Raw genomic sequence first — 18,880 nt, 5'->3', positions numbered from 1 at the left:
GACAGAGCAAGACCTTGTCTAAAAAAAATCTAGAATGGGCTATAAAGGGGTGTTCTATGGGCATCTAAGAAGAAGAAGTGGTAAATCCTGGAAAGCAATGGGGTTGCTAAGAAAAGGCCACATCAGGCTCATGCCTATAATCCCAGAACTTTGGGATGCTGAGGTGGGAGGATGACTTGAGGTCAGGAGTTTGAGACCAGCCTGGCCAACATGGCAAAACTCCATCTCTACTAAAAATACAAAAATTAGCCGGGTGTGGTGGCAGATGCCTGTAATCCCAGCTACTCGGGAGACTGAGACAGGAGAATCTCTTGAACCCGGGAGGTGGAGGTTGCAGTGAACCGAGATCATGCCACTGCACTCCAGCCTGGGCAACAGAGCAAGACTCTGTCTCAAAACAAACAAACAAAAAAAAAAAAACAAGAAAAGAAAAGGCCACATCAGATTGGTCCACGTCCTTGTCCACAAGGTGACTAGCCCAATAGGTCAGAGAAGTGAGGCTGTCAGAAGGGATCTAAGGTCCTGTGAAACGCATGGTGAGATCCCCCAGGACATGCTTAGGCGAGATGGGGAAATGTAGGATGGACAAAGACACAAGCAAATAACACCACGACTACAGCCAATGTCCATGGGCGGGCGGGGGGTGGGGTCTCCACAGAGTGACCCAGGCTCCATCCTGTTCTGCTGTATTTCACTTCCTTGTGCATGAAGGTAGAGGTGGTACCTTCACAGGTCCCACAGGGTGAGAGCAAGAGAGCTCCGCTGGGTCCAGATCCGGGACAAGGAGAGAGGAGCCCGGTCGTGTCAAGGCAATGTGTCCGGGACCCATAAGGCGGTCTGGACCCCTATTTGAGTCCTAGACACGGAAAGGAGAGAGTCTCAGGCTACCCAGGGTGTGTGGGAAAAGGGGCCATGGTGGGAGGAGAGGGAGGGGCCACTAAAAGGGCTTTTCCTCTGCTGCTAAGCACTTTCCTCACAGGCTCTGTGACACAGGAGGGAAGTGGGGCTCCTGCAGGTCGCAGCACCTGTGCATGGTCACCTGGTCGATGAGCAGCAGGGCCAGAACACCAACCCAGGGTGTATGGAGTTAGTGCCGCTGTTCTAGGCTGCTTCTCATCTGGGCAGCAGCCTCCACAGCCTGCAGACTAGCAGGGTCCATGGTTTATTTCTACCTGGAACAGATCACAGAGTTGGAGGGGAGAGGAGTCACCCCCTCAGCCCCGGGCCAGACCCCAGCACTCTCCAAGAACCCCGGGGCTCTGGGCAGCAGAGTTTGAGCACTGGGTCTAGGATGAAGTGAACAGTCCAGGTGGCTGGTTTTGCCTCTGTGAGAGCAGCCCAGGAGAGCAGCCAGCCGAGGAGCTGCCTGAAGTTGGAGGGGCCAAGCCGGCCGATCGACGAGGAGAAGCATCAGGAGCAGCCGAGAGGGGCTGTACGTGATGCTGGGGGCAGGAGGGGGCTGCGAAGAGCTCCTGGTTACTGGCTGCCCACCTCTGCAGGGCTGATAGGAGTGGGGAGTGGAGGGAGCTGGCGGGTAGCACATAAAGGCTGATTCTGAGGAAGGACCTTCTCAGAGTTAGAGTTCCCTAAGGATGAGTGAGTTTCCCATCCCTGGAGATGGCCAACTGGGTGACCCTGCGGGGAGAAATTACAGAGGGAATCCAGGCATTGCTGGATGCACTGGGCCTTCAAGGGTCCTTGCAACCTGGAAATTCTGCCATGCTGTTGCATAAGCCGTTCCCACAACCTGGAATGCTGTTTCCTCGAATTCCACCTCCACACTCAATTCAAACCTTTCCTCTTGCAGGGTGTCTCCCCAAAGCCACCCATCGTCCCTCATCTCATTTTTCCTGACTCATGTGTTGTAAACTAGACACCTTGTGGAGTGGAAGAGAGTCAAGTCAAATGGAATTGCAGGAAATTGACTAGAACCAGGGAAAACAATAGCACACACTCGTACAGCACCCACTAGTACCAGGCACTGGTCCCCAATTATGCAGACGTGGACCTGTTTAACACTCACAACCACGATTGGCGTGGGTAGGTGCCATGTTCCAGATGAGGGCAGCTGGGGACCGGGAGGAGAAGTGACCTGCCCAAGGTCACGCAGCCAGGGCCAGGGGAAGAGTTGGGATTTGAACCCAGGCAGTCTGGCTCCGGAGTCCATGCTCTGATTCACTGCCTTGGGGCTGTCAGGAGGATAACATGAGCCAATGCTGTGAGAATACAGAGCAGAGCCGGCACTTAGTAGGCACTCAGCACTCCTGAAGCCCATCTCCCTTTGTCTCTGCCCCTGAGTGTGCCCACCACTGTCCCTGCCCTGCCCAGCTCTGCTGTTCCCTGCTGCTCATCCTCTCTGGCTTTGTCTAGCTCTCCCTGCCCCTGTGTGTCACTCTATGTCTGCCTCCCTGTTTTTCTCCCTCCCCTGCCCTGTCTCTTGCTCTGTGTCCTTGTCTGTCCTTCTGTCCTCTCTGCATCTTCCTGTCCCTTTCCCACCAGCCCCTGCCGCGTGGACCCCGCTGACTCGTGCTTCTGCTTTCCTCGTATCCCTGGCGCCTCTCATCATCAACGCGTCCTTTGTCTTTACAAGCTGGCCTGGTCTCTCTCCATCTCTCCCTCCATTTACGAGCCTATGTGTTAGTGGACAGGGCAGCCGATGGAGGCCACTCACTAGTGACCCATCTCTGTGATCACCTCATTATTTATCACCAGGGACGCCAGTGTTTCCATAAATTACCCCGACCAGGAGCCGCCTGCGCCGGAATCAATAGTCACCTCTCGCCTAATACCCAATTATTAATAACCACGGGGGGAAGGGTGACCAGACGTGGCCAGACGTGGCACTCCAGGTTCTTGCCCAGCATGGGGAGGAGCGGGCTAGGAGGGTGCTGGCCCCCATGCTGCAAGATGCCAGCACAGGGCAAGAGGCGGGGCCTGGAGAAGGACAGGGTCCCCACATTCTCTCTAGGACTGGGCGATAGAACCTGAGACATGGCTCCACCCTGAGGGCAGAGGGAGACGCAGAGCCCCATCATTAAGATCCTCTAGTCTGAGGACAGGAGACCTGGCCAAGCAGTGAAGTATGCCCTTTTAGGACCCACCAGGGCCCCAGCCATAAGGGTGCACCTTCCCCAGAGAGAAAAGCTTCATCCCACAGGCAGACGAAAGGCTACCAGAGGCAGGTGCTGGGGTGGGGCTTTGGTTCCACCAGGGCACAGGGGTCAGGAGGTAATTTCCACCCCCACCCCCGTCCCCCAGCCCTGCAACACACACTTGGAGCCCTGCAGGTACATCTGGGTAAAGATCTGAACCTGCAAGAGCTGGTGCTTGGCGGGCTGGAGGCATGGCAGGAAGGACAGGAGGAGGAGCAGGGCACCTTAAGAGGATCTACACCTGCTAGTGCCCGAGGCTGGGGGCTTGGGAGTGAATCGAAACAGTTGTCCATGCAGATGACAGTGGGAGAGGCAAGACCAGAGGAGAGAGACCAAGCCCCGGAAGACTCCGACCTCAGTGTATTCTGATACCCAGATATATACACTTCGTCAACCACTGGCTCTCCCTTCACTGCACCAGAGATGCAATCGACGGACATACACACACACACACACACACACACACACACACACCCCACATGTACAATCCAGCGGCACAAAAACACCCACACACGCCCACACGCAGAAATACAAGTGCATGTTTGGGCCTATGCACACATACACCCCAGATATCCCCACACACACACACACACACAGGCATCTACACATGCTGACACAACGCACACTTGCAGCCCATCCTGCATGCACACCCTTTTGTGCACACAGTGTGCACATGCAGCCACGCGGCCTCTAAGGGCATCTTGCTGAGCGAGGCTGAGGCTTCGTTCAACTCCTCCAGAGCCCAGTCGGTTCCAACACTGCCACCGTGTGGCCTCAGGTGCACAGTGCGCAGGCCGTGAGGCTGAACACCTGGCCAGTGGGGAGGAGGTCTCACCCCAAATCTTGGGTCTCTCCATCTAGATGAACCGGGCTGCCATTTGGCCACTTCCCAGTGAAACCGAACACAGTCCTGGAGAACTGGGGTCAGATTGTGTGACGGCTGGAGCCTGCTACTGTGGGCCATTGCTGTCCATTCAGCAGGGCTGGCCCCGTGGCTTGTGTCTCTGCAACCCATGGCTGGCGACACGTGGTAGGCAGGCAGCCCCCATGTTAGTGTAGATTTGGTGCCAAGTTGCTTAAACTCTCCCAGAGAGACGAGTTCAATCCCGACCTGCAATTTAATTATTAATTCACTCATCACAGTATCGAGGCTGTAACCTTTGTCCATGTATGATGCTAGGTTGAAATTACAGTGAGCAACACGGACAGTTGCCTCTTCTAAATGTCAGGGGGCCCAACACTGAAGAGATAACACAACAAATATTTATCAGGTTATACCATAGAAAACTGACATTGGCATAGGTCTAAATGGTCAGCTACTGGCAGAGTATTCATGCAAGATCCTTTGATTCACCCTAATGATGGCAAGTGTCATACAGGTTACAGAACAGGGCAGTGGGGCTTAATCTGGGGTTGGAATGGCAGGCAAGGCTTCCTTGGGCTGTAAGCTGAACTTGAAAGGGTGAGCAGTGATGAAGCTGCTCACAGGGCACCCAGAGCCCGTGGAGGCACAGATGTTCTCGCTTTTGTTCTCAGAGGCCCTGGAGCCCTCAGGTGCCCCCTATGCGCCTCAGTTTAGACTCGAGGTCTCCCCAGGGATGAGCACTATTAGGGGAGTGGTGCCTGGGATGACCTTGCCAAGGATTTCTATCCTCCTAGATGCTGCAAGGAGTTGAGGCAGACACCCAGTCACACAGGCCTGCCAAGGACATATCATGATGTTGTAGAGATGGGGAAACTGAGGCTCGGGGAGATGACATCACACACTGAGTAGCAGTGCTGGGATTTGAGACCACCCTGACTCCCAAAACTACGCTTTTTAATATTTTAATCTTAGGTGCGGAAACTTGAGTTAATCACAGATCTCAGTTCCCGGCAGACTATTCATGCAAGATCCATCTCCTGACTTGTTATTACTAAAAAATCGATATGTGTCAGTCAATCATTCCCGGAGCCTTATTTTGCACCCGGCTCAGTGACAGGGCCCACGCGGGCGCATCCACAGGTGGTTCAGTGACAGGTCCTGCCCTTGGGGAGCATGTGAGCTAGTGACAGTCAACTCTGGGCAAAGAACTTCCACTCTCCTGCCCAGCAGATTTAAGGGATTTATCCAAGGAAAACAAGGACGAGGATCTATGAAGGTGTTTGCATCAGATTGATAATAAAGATTTCATGCCCTTCAGTGAGGAATAAATGCATTATGATATATCTGTCCAATGGAATATTATGCATCTATTACAATTGGTGGCAAGAGCATTCCTTTATTGATGTGGAAAGATGGCTACACTTTGTGGTTCGGATTTTTTAAAAATAGGGCATATGACAGTATTCATAGAGATATCCATTTTGAAAAACATAGATAATACGTGCATACATTTCCCTGATTCTAAGATGCACATTTTTTAACATTTGAACATTTCTAAAATCAGGATGTGCATTTCAATTAATAGATATGTTTAATGCAGTAGTTCTTTTCTCCAAAAGAGCCGTGTAATTAAATCAATGATGCATCTCACAATCAGTGTTGTCCTAGAATCAAGAAAAACATATATCCACATGCACACATAGGGAACATTCCAGAAAGATAGCAACCAAAACGGTAAAAGTCATTAAGTCTAGGTGATTTCCACTTTCTTCACAAACCTTCTGTACTGTCTGGGTTTTATAAACTGAACATGAATAGTTTTTATAATGAGAAAAAATCTCCTATTTCCATATTGAAAAACAAAACAAAGTCTAGGGTCAAAAAAAGTCAAAGCTTCTCGTATACAGCAGGCCAGAATACTCACTAAACGGAACCCCAGAAGCAAGGGATGGGAACCAAGGGGACTTGGCAGCCTGGTTGTAAAGGAGCTGGGCTTCCTAATGCAGGAGAGATTTGGGTAGATGGGGAACAGGTTTAGACACTGCAAGCCGAGGAGACAGTCTAAAAGGAGGCCTGGGGATCCGGAGTATTCCCCTCAGGTCTGGAGCGAAATGGTGTGACTCAGGCCAGGCAGATGGCAGTGGTGGTCATTAGAATAATAATCCTAGCTGACGTTTATTGAGTGCTTACTCCGTGCTGGGTACGCATTTCATATGCATGTCCTTATTGTAACAGACTGCCTTGTGTCCCCGCAAGATGCATATGTTGATGTCCTAACCCCCAGTACCTTAGAGTGTGATCGCATCTGGAGATAGGGTCTTTAAAGAGGTGATAACGTTGACATGAAGTCACTAGGGTGGACCCTAATCCAGTATAACTGGAGTCTTTATAAGAAGAGATTAGGACACACACATCAACAGAGAGAAGAACACGCCAAAGCACAAGGAGAAGGAGGCCAGGAGAAGAGACCACAAGCCAGGAGGAGAGACCTCAGAAGGAACCAACCCCTGCTGGCACCTTGACCTCAGCCCTCCAGCCTTCAGAATAGCGAGAAAATAAATTTCTGTTCAGATACACAGTCTGTTGCTCTTTGTTATGACAGTCCTAGCAAACTAATATACTTCTTTACCCCACAACAACCCCGTGGGGGTGGGTGTTTCTGTTATCTCTTGCTGCGTAACGAGCTGCCCCAACACTTAGTGGCTCAAGATATCAACAACAATTTGCTTTGCTCTGGAGCTTGGCAAGGTCAGCTTAACTACGCTCTGCAAGGCATTGCTGGGCAGACGACATTCAGGATGGCTCATGCGTGTGACTCACATGACAAGCTGGTGCTGTGAGCCAGATGCCTAGTGTGGCCTCTCCACATGGCTGCTTGGCCTCCTCACAGCATGGTCACCGGATTCCCACAGTGGGCATCCCAAGCGAACCCGATGAAGTACGTGGCATTCTTATGACCGAACCTTGGGAGTCTTGCAGCGTCACTGGTGCTACATCTAACCAGGCAGTGACAAAAGTCCTCCCAAGTTCAGGGCAAGGGACCACTGTCCCCACTATCCCCTGGGAAGAGTGTCAATGCTCTTGTAAGAAGACCTTGCGGGATGGGATATATATTGTAGCTGACGTATTTGGAAAATGCATCCCATGATAGTAGGTACTATAATTATCCCCATGTTACAGGTGAGGAAATGCAGGTGGAGAGATAATTTAAGGGACGGGCTAAGATGCTGCAGCTGGTTAAGTGGTGGCATTGGGTGGGTTGGTGCCGGATCATGAAAGGCCTTGAATGCCAAATCCAAGGTTGAGGTTTAAAGTCGGTGGACAATAGAGAGCCAGTGAGCTTTTGGAAGCAGAGAATGAAATCATTAGGTCTGTGTTCAAGGAAAATCACTCTGACTGCAGGATAGAAAAAGGAAGAAGGGTAATCTGGAGGCAAGAGGAGGCCGGAGTCACAGTGCTGGGGAGGGGATGTGGGGACCACTCCAGGGCAGTGTGTGGGGGCTGGAGGGAAGGGCACCGCTTCTGCTTCTAGGCAGGAGGGCCTCCGGGTGGTGAGTAGCACCGACCCCACTCCTCTGCAGACCAGCTGAGGTCCCCGTTCCCTTGGCTCCCCAAGATCCACCATCTCATAAGATTCCTGTGGGCCCTCCTTCTTCAGGGTGTCTGGTGAAGGCCCTGCTGGGTTTGATGTCACCACACAGAGCTAGCACATAACAGGTCCTTAGTGTTTGCCAAATGAGCAAATGATGTGTGAATGAGTGAATGAGTGAATGAGTGGGAGACAGGCCATAAAAGAAAACTGATAAACTAAGGGAGAAAAAAAAAGCCAAATGTACTTTAACCATGCACCTTCATGGAATCACAGATTTGGGGGGACTAACTGGGTGGGGACTAGAAGCATGGCCAGAATGGGGCAGGGCGGGGGCAGGGTGGGCGGCTCAGGAGTTTGAGAAGCCTCCAGAAGCTGTCCCAGGAGAAAGACCAGAGCCGGGATGGGGCTGAGCTCTGATTGGATACAATGGGTGTCCATCACGGATGTTCCACCAATGAGGCAATCAGCTACTTCCGCCATGTCCACAAAGGCGAAGTTTCACGCGGGTTCGAATCCCTGCTCCGCGACCCGTTCCCTAGACGTCCTTGAGCACGATCCTTCTCTGCAGTTTTCTCAGCTGCACCATGGGGGTGAGAGCGGCACAGCCCTCCTTGGGTAGCAATGCAGACCTGGGAGGCGCTGGGTGAAAAGCACCAGCTTTGGTCGGGCTGGAAATAGGGGCTACTGGGGACTCCTGGCCCGGGCCTTGGCCCCACAGTGGTATGTGCTAGAGTAATGGTCTGCCCACTTTTCTTCCCCGCCACCGGACTGGGAGCTCCTGACGGGCAGAGACTGTGTCCCAGGGCTCAGCCCAGGGCTGGCAGGAGTAGGACTTGGAAAGGTCTGGGGTGTTAGCTTCGGGAACGGGTGCGCTTCCCCACGGTTCTGTTCACAAAGGGACACAGAGCATGGAGGGGCAGCCAGGCCTTCACCGTCTCATGCAGACTGCCCCATCGGCAGACCCTGTCTGGATGCCAGCCCGGAAGCCCAGGGTCACAGAAACCCCGCGGCACAGCCAGTCAGGCCCATGGGAAATGGGTCAAAGGTGAACGAGGGACTTCCAGCGGCCAGGAACCAGAGAGAGAGGAGGTAGGGAGGGGACACCTGGGTGGACAGAACACCTGCAACATGCCAGGAGGAAGTCATGTTCTTGTCCCCATTTTACAGATGGGAAAATTGTGAGCTTTGACCTATATTACTCCACGGAGACTTTGAGGAGGGGAAGGAGAGAGACATGGATAAGGGGCAGGGTAGGCCCTCCCCAGCAGCAGCATCTTGGGATCAGAGAATGGCCAGCTGTCGTCTCCAGGTCCTTGCACCCCAGGTTCTGTGCCTCAAGCACCCCTGCTTGGGCTCCCCTGGGTTGGGCCCGTAAATTTCTTCTGAGGGGCATTCCTCTGGGTTCACCATTCAGGTCAACCTAGACTGACAGAAAGCCAAGAAAAAGTAGATTTCTCTCTTGTGTGCTCGAGGGGCAGAGACAGTGGGGGTCACTGGTGTCCTGGAGAATGGGGCCGGTTCAGAGATCCTTGCGAGTGAACACCAGTGAGACAGGATCACAGGACAGGCTGGTGGCTTCCTGCCTTCTCTCGGGGCCAGATTCACCTTCAGATTCCAGGGCCCACATCCCTGTGTCCCAGCATGACCTGGAAGGAGTTCCAAATAGTCCCAAGGGTTCCCAGACCTAAACCTGGGGCTATGGGCTGGGCTTTGAGCTCAAGCTAAACTCATCCCTCATCTTTTGCCTCATGTCATCTTCACGCAACTAGGATCCCTGCTGGTCACCGCTCAGCCCCTTGTCTGCCCTGGTCAGGGCAGGAAGCTCATCCGGTGCCAGCAATAGGCACCAGAATTGGCCACGCTGCCCTAAGGCCATCAGCAGCCCCGCAGGACCCCAGCCTTGCCCGTGCCCTCTCCAGCTGGCTCAGCTCAAGGCCAAGCTCTCACAGCCCTTTGGACACTGATTCAAACAGCTCCCCGTCCTGCAGCCTGGCCTACAGCCAGGCCAGGTCCTGCAACGTTCCCCCCTTCAACTCCCCCAAACCAGCGTGTCCAGAGCCCCCGTGCCCCTCCTTCCCCCAAAGCCTGCCTCCCCCGATTTCTGCTGGATTTGACATTCGCCCTGTGGCCCAGACGCCCAGGACCCCCCACAGTCCTGCCTGGGGACCCAGCCCGGGTTCCAGCTGGCTGGCGAGCCCAGCCAAGCATCACCGCTCCTGCGACATCCCTGAGTGACAGGAAACAACTCGCTCCTTCCAAGAGGCGAAGCTCTGACAAACACTCACTAGGAAATAATAAAGTGGCAAAATAATTCTGCATCGGACACACTTACCAGAGCAGAAAGCGTCTGCGGAGGAGACAACATCTTGTACCATCTATCTTCCTTAAATCCCCACGCTGTGACAAAGTGGAGGGCGAAATCATGATGAATGATCGGACACATTTAGCCAGTACCTGTGCTCTGTAACGAGCGTGGCCCGGGAATGGGGCCCTAATGAAGATCTGTGCCCCCACCCCAAACCGGGCCTCGTCGGAAACAAGTCTTTATTACGAAATTGGCGCCTAGTTTTCATACCACGCAGGATGGAGGCGCGAGGTGTGACATGAATTAACGCCGGCACCTGCAGGGTCAGCCCAGCCCTGGCTGGCGGTACAGAGACAAACGGGTTCGGCTCCCGCCACCACCCTGCGTCTGGTTGACAAGGCGCCAGTCGCCTTCTGATTGTGCGGGAACACGCCTCGGTTTTGTTCCTACCCGGCCCGCCATCATTTATTCTGCTGCCTCATTTGAATATGATGAATACTGTAGTCCTTTATTTGTTCACAACAACCAAATAATTGTAGATCCGTGGGCTTCAGGGCAATTAATCACATTTTTCCCTCCACCAATCCACTATAAACATGACATTGAACAATAAAGTACATTAACCTCTGCTTTGCACAAAACTTTGCTTATTTAAACACCGCAAGGTTATTTGTTTTCCTTCTTGCCAGGCCCCTGCCATGAAGAAGAGGTAGTGGGGAGAGAAGGCCCACCCCATACTGGGCAACCACACCAGCCCAGCCCAGCCCCCAGCTCAGCCAGACCCAGGGCCTGGTGTCAGGAGCGAGCGGGTGTGGTCGCAGCCCCTGGAGTGGTCATCCCGGCAGGATCTGAGTCTGTGTATATGTGTGTGCACACATGTGTGCACATTTGTGTGTGTATGCACAGCTGTCACTATGCGAGTACTTGCGTGAATATGTCTGTATTGCACATGTGTTCCTGTGCATATGTATGTTAATATATGTCTGGTCTCAGAATAGAGGTTCTGAGGACAAAGTCTGTGTGTGTGTGTGTGTGTGTGTGTACTTATAAGCGTTCTTGTTTGCACATGTGTGGCCATTTTAAAACATGGCTGCAAATTATTTCACATCCTTCGCATCAAGAGGTAGGATCTATGTCCTCCCCCCTTGAATCGGGGTGGACTTGTGACTGCTTTGACCAACTCTCACCGAGGTCAAGAAAGGTCATGCAGCCTTCACCTTGTTCATGAGAACGCTTACTCTTGGAGTCTTGAGTTGCTATTTAAGAAGCCCAGCTACTCTGAGGTTACCATGCAAAAGAGGCCGCATGGAGAGGTCCTGAGACCGCAAGGATAGAGACAGAGAGAGAAAGAGATGCTGGATGAGCACCCAGCCATTGAAGACATCCCAGCCCAAGGGCCAGACATGCAAGTGAAGACACCTCCAGCCATTCCATTCTTCCCCGCGGAGGATCCAGACGTGCTGCAGCATGGACAGGACATTTCCACTGCATCCTGCCTGAATTCTCGCCCCACAGAATCCATGAGCATAGTAGAATGGTGTTGCTTCATGGCACCAAGATCAGGGTGGCTCGCTATGTAGCAATGGATAATAGGGCTGAAGGTCTGTGCAATGTGTGTGCATGTGTGTGCATGCATGTGAGGGTGTGTACATGAGCAAGTGATGTATGTGAGCAGTGCATATATGTGCAGAGTGCATCCAAGCCTTCACTCAGCACCTTACTGAACACCTGCTGTGCCAGTCTTTTTCTAGGCGTGTGGGATACATCAGTGACCAAAGCAAAGGCCATGTGCTCACGGAACTTGGCTTCTGACGGAGACAGACAATAAATAATAAACTAAAGAAAAACAGTTAAATTAGATGGCATGTTATAAGGTGATAACTTACTATGCACAAAGGTAAAGCCAGAGCTGGGTGTGGGGATCAAGAGAGCCGGGGACAGGGAATGGGTCACATTTTTCTACAGGGTGGTAAAGGCGGGCCTGTTTGAAAACACGGCATTGGAAAAATCCTCAAAGGGCATGAAAGAGTTCGTGTACAGGTTTAATTATGCCCCTGAAAAATCTTCCCCCAAATGTTGAATTTCTAACCTTCAGAGCTTCAGAATGTGACAAATATTATTTGGAAATACGGTTGCTGCAGATACAGTTAGCTGAGACAAGGCCATACTGGAATAGTTAGCTGAGACAAGGCCATTAAATACTGGGCACTTAATCTAATATAACTGGTGTCCTTGTAAAGAGAAGAGACACAGAGACAGAGACACACAGGGAAAAGACCATGTGAAGACAAAGGCAGAGATGGGAGTGATGCATCTACGGGTCAAGGAACACCAAGGGCTGCCAGCAAATAGCAGAAGTTGGAGGCAGGCATGGTGGCTCACACCTGTAATCCTAACAGTTTGGGAGGCTGAGGCAGGAGGATCGCTCAAGCCCAGGAGTTGGAGACCAGCCTGGGCAACATGGTGAGACCCTGTCTCTATAAAAGATTAAAAAATTAGCTGGGCACAGTGGCATGCGCCTGTGATCCCAGCTACTTGGAAGGCTGAGGTGGGAAGATCGCTTGAACCCAGGTAATCAAGGCTGCAGCGAGCCAAGATTGCACCACTGCACTCCAACCTGGGCAACAGAGCACGACCGAGTCTCACAATAAGAAACAAAGGAGGAGGAGTTGGAGGGGGAAAGGAGGATCATCCCCATAGATATATTCCAAGGAAAGATGGTCTGGCAGACACCTTGATCTTGGACTTCTAGCATCCAGAGCTGTGAGATAGTAAATTCCTGTCGTTTTAAGCCATCCAGTTTGTAGTACTTTGTCACACAGCCCTAGCAGACTGATGCAGTGACTGACATGGAGATCTGGGAGAGAAGCAGTCTGGTCAGGAGGATCAGCCAGTGTGAGGGCCCTGCAATGAGCAGAGCAGCAGGTTCAAGGATCAACAAAGAAGTGGGTGGGCAGGGAGAGAGGAGGAGGAGATGGGTGAGCCAGGTGACAGGGGCTGATTCACACAGCCTTGAGCCATTGCAGGGACTTGGCTTTCACTGTGGGTGAAACAGAGCTTTGCAAGGTTCTGAGCATCATATATTCTAACCAGAATTGAAAAGGGTCTCTCGGTGCTTTGAGAATAGACTCTGGGTTTGAGGGTAGATTAGGGAGAACAATTAGAAGCCTGGTGCGATAATCCAATGATCCATGTAGTGGCTTGGACCAGGTGGTGGTGGTGGAGGTGATGAGAGGTGGTTTATTATGGATATATTTTAGGGGTCCAGGCAACAGGACTCCCGGATGCATTGGAATGTGGGGTGTGAGAGAGAAATCAAGGAGGACTCCAAGATCGCTGGTTTGAGAAACGGGAAGGAGAGAGTCATGATCAGCCAAGATGGAGACAGCTCTGCAAGGAGCAGGTTTGGGACCGGGATAGACCAGGAAATGTGTGTATATATCTCATCATATGCATTATGTGTACGTGAGAGTGCATAAGTGTGTATGTGTGTGTCTGCATGTACCTTCAGATGCATTATGCATTCAGATAGGTCTGGGTGCTTTTGTATGTGTCCACTGATAGACATTTTTGTCTTTAAGAAGAATTTAGGCCAGGCACGGTGGATCACACTTGTAATCTCAGCACTTTGGGAGGCCAAGGAGGGCGGATGACTTGAGGTTAGGAATTCAAGACCAGCCTGGCCAACATAGTGAAGCCCATCCCTACCAAAAATACAAAAATTAGGAGGGCATGATGGTGGAAACCTGTAATCCCAGCTACTCAGGATGCTGAGGCAGGAGAATACTTGAACTCGGGAGGTGGAGGTTACAGTGAGCCAAGATTATGGCACTGCACTTCAGCCTGGGCTACAAAGCAAGACTCCTTCTCAAAAAAAAAAAAAAGGAGAATCTAAATGAGTATCTGCAATGTGTTTGCATATGTGTGTGCATTTATGTGACTTTTTGTAGTGTGTGTGCCTGAAGAGTGTATGTGTATATCCGTGGAGGGGTGTGTGTGTGCGCGTGTGTGTGTGTGCGTGCGTGCGTGCATGTGTGTGTGAAGTGCTCTGGAGGGACAGTGCTGGGAGGCCAGTCCCCTGTCAATGGACTTGTCTTGGGTGGACAGGATGGAGGTGGGATTTACATAGGCAGGGCTGCACTCAGAAACCTCTTTGAAGCCAGACCCCAGGACAGGGAGAGTCTGTTCATCCAGGTTCTCATTGAGAAGGAGGTGCTGAAAGAGAGGTAGGCCTCCCATGGATGGGCGCAGAGCTCCAGCTGCACCAGGTGGTCCCCACATGCCAACAAGGGGGGAGTTGGTCAAGTGGATTGGGAGTCTCCACAGGATGGAATGTAGGTTTGCCTTCAAAAAATGACATCTTTAAGAAATAGTTGGCTGGGTGCGGTGACTCATGCCTGTAATCCCAGTGCTTTGGGAGATCAAGGCAGGAGGATCACTTGAGGACAGTAATTCAAGACAAGCCTGGGCAATATAGTGAGACCCCCATCACTACAAAAAAAAAAGAAAGAAAATTAGCTAGGCGTGGTGGCACATACCTGCAGTCCTAGCTATGTGGGAGGCTGAGGCAGGACTATCTCTAGAGCTCAGGAGTTTCAGGCTGCAGTGAACCGTGATCACACCACTGCACTCCAGCCTGGGTGACAGAGTAAGACCTTGTCAAAGAAAGAAAGAGAGAGAGAGAGAGAAAGGAAGAGAGAAAGAAAGAAAAGAAAGAGAAAGAAAGAAAGAAAGAAAGAAAGAAAGAAAGAAAGAAAGAAAGAAAGAAAGAAAGAAAGAAAGAAAGAGAGAGAGAGAAAGAGAGAAAGAGAGAAAGAAAGAGAGAGAAAGAAAGAAAGAAAGAGAGAAAGAGAGAAAGAAAGAAAGAGAAAGAAAGAAAGAAAGAAAGAGAGAAAGAAAGAAAGAAAGAAAGAGAAAGAAAGAAAGAAAGGAAAGAAAGAAAGAAAGAAAGAAAGAAAGAAAGAAAGAAAGAAAGAAAGAAAGAAAGAAAGAAAGAAAGAAAGAAAGAAAGAAAGAAAGAAATTAACTATTTGGGGAAAAAAATGTCCCCAAGGAATAATAAACTTTGATATGAGCTAATGAAATTCTTCACAAAGAGAAGCCATCTAATGTATACTCCCTCAACTCATAGCTGCCAAACATCTTGGCTATAGAATAGGATCTGTGCCCATACTATACTCTCTTTGCTTCCCACCAGGCTGAACGGAGGAGCTTCCCCTATGCATCTCTGAGGTACTCCCTCTCTCCCAAGGGAAACTCGTTGCACCTATCAATCACTGTGGCCCTCACTGCGGCTGCCAGGTTGGGCATGATATCATTGCTAGAGTAAATTAATAAAGCCTCAAGTACATGGAATATGGCCATTCACCTCATGAACGCATTGTTTTCTATTCCAGTCAAAAAGAGGATCTGAAACAGACTGCAATAGTTATTTGTAGTTTTGTAGTTTTGCCCAGGGGCTATATTAACTCTTCCATCCCCAGTCATAAAATTGTCCAAGGAAATACAGACTGCCTCCAGATTGCAAAGAACATCACATTGATCCGTTACATCAACGACATCATGCTGATACAGACAAGCAAAAAGTGCTAGTTCTTTGGAGGTCTTGGGAAGACACAGGCACACCAGAAGGTGTGCATGTATTTATAATTAGTGTAAATGGTATTGTATAATGTTGCCATTCTCTTACTAATTGTTTTTCGATTGGCACTGTGTTTTTAAGATCTATCCATGTTGCTATGTGTACATATATGATCCTTTGCTTCATAATAGTGGGGGCCAACCCAGATGGCTACTGTCTGTCCTCCTCCCACAAATCTGCAACAGAAATCCTTGTAGATTTCCCAATGTACAGCTGTGTTAGAATTTCTTTGAGTCCTAGGGTACCTATGTGCTTAATTTGCATAAGTAGTGTGGAATCACTCTCCAAAAAGGCCTCACCAATTTACACTCCCATCAGCCATGTGTGAGGAATCCTATCTTCCTCATTTCTGCCATTAATTGGTATTACCCAGCTTTCTAGTTTTTGCCAGTCTAAGGTGTAAAGTGATACCTCGTTTTAATTTGCATTTCTCTGACTACTAATGAGTTTGAGCATCGCTTCATGTGCTTATTAGCTTTGAGGGTTTCCTTTTCTGTAAATTGCCTGTCATATCATTTGCCCATTATTCTATTGGAGTTGATGTTCTCTTCTTGTTGCTTTGCAGAGCTCCTTGTATATTCTAGGTGTTAATCCCTTGTCAATTTTAGACTTAAAAAAATCTTAATCCTATCATCTGACGCTTAATTGGTCCACGTTCTTTTTTTGTTAAACACAATTTCTGAATTTTGATGTAATCAAATTCAGCAAATTTGTGCATTGTGGTTTGTGCTTTTGAAGTTTTGTTAAACAAGCCTCCTTCCCTTTCCTAAGCCCAAAGATATCCTTCCACATTTGTGTCTATTAACCCTATGCTTTTTATGTTTCACATTAAAATTTTTAGTGTACCTAGAGACCCCACCCCACACATGAAGAGAAACAGGGGTCCAGTTGTAGTTTTCTTGGTAGACTGAGCCAGTTTTTCCTACTTTATGTGCAAAACAATCCATCCTTTACCCATCGATTTGCTGCAACACCTCCTTTAACCCTGTTGAGTTCCCATAGGTAGGTCTTTGGGTTCTCCATTTGGGTTTCATTGATATAATTTGTCTATTCATAGTAATTAAAAATTGTGGTATAATTAAAAACACCAAAGTTTTTAATTACTATGGCTTTATAGTCGTTCTCAATATTTGGGGGGGAAAGTCATCTCCCCTTCATTCTTCTTTTTTTAAGTTGACTTGGTTCTTCATGGAACTTCCATTACTCCACATAATTTTTAGAGAATATTTATCAATTTTCTAAATACACACACACAAAACTGTAATTATTATTGGGATGGCAGTGAATTTATGAATTAATCTGATTAGAGTTGACTTAATTATGATATTAAGTCATCCTATCAAGAGATGTCAATTACACAAGACTTAAAGCTCAATTCATGGAGATCTAATATGATCTTGGTTTAATTCCCAAATACTTTGTAATTTTCATTGCTCTGATGGTATTTTATTTTAATTACATTTACTTACGTTTAAAATTTCTTTTATTATGATTTCTTACAATTACATATTTGTCATCTTTTTTCTACTGAATTTTTAAATTACATTTTCTAGTTGGTTATCGCTGATGTAGAAATCCTATTGATTTCTTGTACCTGGGTAACCTTAGCTGGATTCTCATATTCATTCTAATAATTGGTCTGTAAGTTCCTTTGGTACCCATCTGGACGGGTTACATATCTACAAATATGACAGTTTCATGTCTTTTTTTCCAGACTCCACTATCTTCCTTTCTTCCTTCCTTATAGTATTTATTGGAATCTATAATACTATATTAAACCACATCAGTTATGAGAAACTGAGGTCTTAAAGCTGTATGTCTGAAGTTTCTCTATTATGTGTATTATTTACTTGGGGATGTATAAATTTTATTAAATTAATTTCTACTCCAAGTTTTATAAGTTTTTGTAATCATAAAAGGTATTCAACTTTATCAAATACTTTTTCTGCATTGACATTATCATATATTAATTTTCTCCTTCTATTATTATGTTGAATTAAATGAAAACATTTTCTGATGTTGAACTATCCTTGCATTCCTTGAATATGATGTATTAATTTTAATACACTGCTGCATTCAGTTAGCAAACATTTTGTTTAGAATTCTTGCACCTATGTTTATAATAGGGCTACAGTTTTCTTTATTTGCATGGTCACCATCTGGCTGTGGAATCAGAATTGTATTAGCTCCATAAAATTAGCTGGCAGACTTCTCTATTTTTCTATTTTCTGGAAAAAAAAAAAAAAAAAAAAAACTGGAATAAAACAGAAAATAAATATTCCTTAGAAGTTTAGCAGAATTCATATGTAGAACCATCTGGGTCTAAGTTTTGGCAGAGACAAACTGTTGGTAGAAAGAGGAGATATTTGGCCAGGCACGGTGGCTCATGCCTGTAATCCCAGCACTTTGGGAGGCCGAGGCAGGCGGATCACAAGGTCAGGAGATCGAGACCATCCTGGCTAATACGGTGAAACCCTGTCTCTACTAAAAATACAAAAAATTAGCCAGGCATGGTGGCGGGCGCCTGTAGTCCCAGTTACTCAGGAGGCTGAGGGAGGAGAATGGCATGAATCTGGGAGGCAGAGGAGGTTGCAGTGAGCCAAGATTGTGCCACTGCACTCCAGCCTGGGTGATACAGCGAGACTCCATCTCAAAAAAAAAGAAAAAAAAAAAAGGAGATATTTGACTACCATTTCAATATTTTAAATATTTATTCGTTGGTTCAAGTTGATTCATGTCTGTTCAAGTCCAATTCTCCTTGCACAAATTTTGGCCTTTTATATTTTCCTACACATTTTTTATTTATTTTTAAATTTTTTTTATCCTACACAGTTTTTATATAGATTCTTAAACTTGTCGGCATCTAGGTCTTCCTAACAGTCTTTTATTATTATTAATTTCTATCTCTTTTAATTAGTTTTTTCCAAGAACAAACTTTTGGTTTTGTTTATTTTCTTCATTCTTTTCTTCACTATGTCATTGATAAATGTGTTTATTGTTTCTTTCCTTATTTGGGGGGATTTGTGCTGTTTTATTCTTTTTATTTTTTAATTTCTTGATAAACAAATCTGTTTATTTGATGCCATAAATTTCTTACTAACTGTTAAGAAATTCTTGGCTATGCCCATAGTTTTGACAAGTACTGTTTCCATTCTCATTTACTTGTAAAATACTTCTTCAGTACATTTAGTACTATACTGTAAGTGGTAAATTCAGAGGCTTTGTAGCTTGTCTGCCTGGGTTTGAATCCCTGCTGTATCACTCACTAGCTGTTTAACCATGGGCAAGTTACTAACCTCTCTGTGCCTTACTTTCTTCATTTAAA

Source organism: Theropithecus gelada, chromosome 15 (assembly GCF_003255815.1).
Source record: "Theropithecus gelada isolate Dixy chromosome 15, Tgel_1.0, whole genome shotgun sequence".
In the NCBI taxonomy this organism is placed as follows: Eukaryota; Metazoa; Chordata; class Mammalia; order Primates; family Cercopithecidae; genus Theropithecus; species Theropithecus gelada.
The sequence above is the reverse complement of the archived record's forward strand: the minus strand, read 5'-3'. Positions refer to the sequence as shown.